Source organism: Tupaia chinensis, unplaced genomic scaffold, assembly GCF_000334495.1.
Source record: "Tupaia chinensis unplaced genomic scaffold, TupChi_1.0 Scaffold000030_1, whole genome shotgun sequence".
Lineage (NCBI taxonomy): Eukaryota > Metazoa > Chordata > Mammalia > Scandentia > Tupaiidae > Tupaia > Tupaia belangeri.
Genome location: NW_006159460.1, coordinates 689936 through 691445, shown reverse-complemented (window position 1 = coordinate 691445; position 1510 = coordinate 689936).

Sequence of the window (1510 nt, the reverse complement as noted above, 5' to 3'; positions counted from 1 at the left end):
TGCAGAGGTGAGAAAACGAGATGCGATGCATTTCCAGACAGCCTCATCTCACAGTTACAGACCTCAAACCTGGAATACCACTGGGTATCAAGAAAAGGCTACAGAAGCCACACTGGAGCTACAAAAGCACAAGTGGTCCATTAAAATGGCAAAGAGGAGGGACCAGCAGATGGTTACGTCACTGGACTCCCACCTAGTTAATCATGGTTCAAGTCCCAGACCCAGCAGCTAAAAACTCACGCCGGGTGCGTGTGTGTGCATGCCCAAAATCCCAAGAGGAGAATGGAGAAGGGACTGCAGCATGGCCATTCCCCCTGGGGAGTGATTTCTCACGTTCTGTCTGTCTCTGGCAAGTACACATGTGTGGTGGTTAAGGGTGCTGGACTTTTGAGAGAGTAAAAATCTCTAAAAAAAAAAAAAAAGAAATTGCAAAAACGATGTTCTGAAAAGTCACCAGAAGCAACTTGAAATGACCCAAGGAGGAGCCCTGACCAGAACCCAGAGTGCTCAGCTCTGAACAAGCGCTGCTGACAGGACTCAGCCAGCCAGGAGCCACGTGCTCCGGGGAACAGCACGGCGTGAGCTTCGCTACCACCCAAAGCACTTTACAGAATGGCATTTTCACTCTATCTTAGCGAGCCCCTGAGAAGCGCGGCAAGGGCAGGCTGTGGCTGGTGCAAAGGATAGGCGGCTCACAGGGACAAGGGAGCTGCTGAGCAGTGGGTGGTGGCACCGAGGGCCGGCGAGGTCACCGCCACCCTCCAGTTCAGACGCCTCTGTCCAGCTGCACACATCGCGGTGAGTGCTGGCAGGAAGACAGAGGCAGGGAAGAAGGGGAAGTGCCTTGTTATTTCCTCATTCTCATGGCAACAGAGCAGCATTCCCCGTCCTTGGTATTCTGCCCCAAATGTGAAAAACAGTCCTGCGCTCCAAGCAACGTCAGAGTCGCCTCTCTGTACTTGGCTGATGTCAGGTGGGAGTGGCCGCCAATGCAGACCTGGACGCTGACTGTCAGCACCCTGCCTCTGCGCACAGGCCCGTCATGAGAACTTGTAGGAACAGAACTTGTGATGCAGGGGAGCTGCCCCGGTCCTTCCCCACCGAGAGCAGTACTGCCAGGGGAACTCTCCTGACTGGAGCTGTCAAAGACATTTACACATGCGAGCTTCCAGGAGGCTTTCTCCTGGCCAGAGAACAAGGGAGGGATTTCCGGGCCTGGGGCCCACCCTGCCCAGAGATGTGGCTGGGGGCAGGCATAGCCCCAGGACTGCTGCAGCAGCAGGAGCTGGCTGAGCCCTGTGCAGGCCCAGGCCTCCCCTCCCTAAGGGCCTGGATTAGAACCTGGACAGAGGCTCCTTGCTCGCCTGGAAGGGCATGCAGGTACACACATCTACCACACAGTCCCACCCCATCCCCAACACCTGACACAGAGGCGGTGCCCCTGGGGATCACAGAGCTTCCAGCTACAGACCGGAGGCTGGAGGGCCCCAGAGCTCAGGAGCCCCGGGGG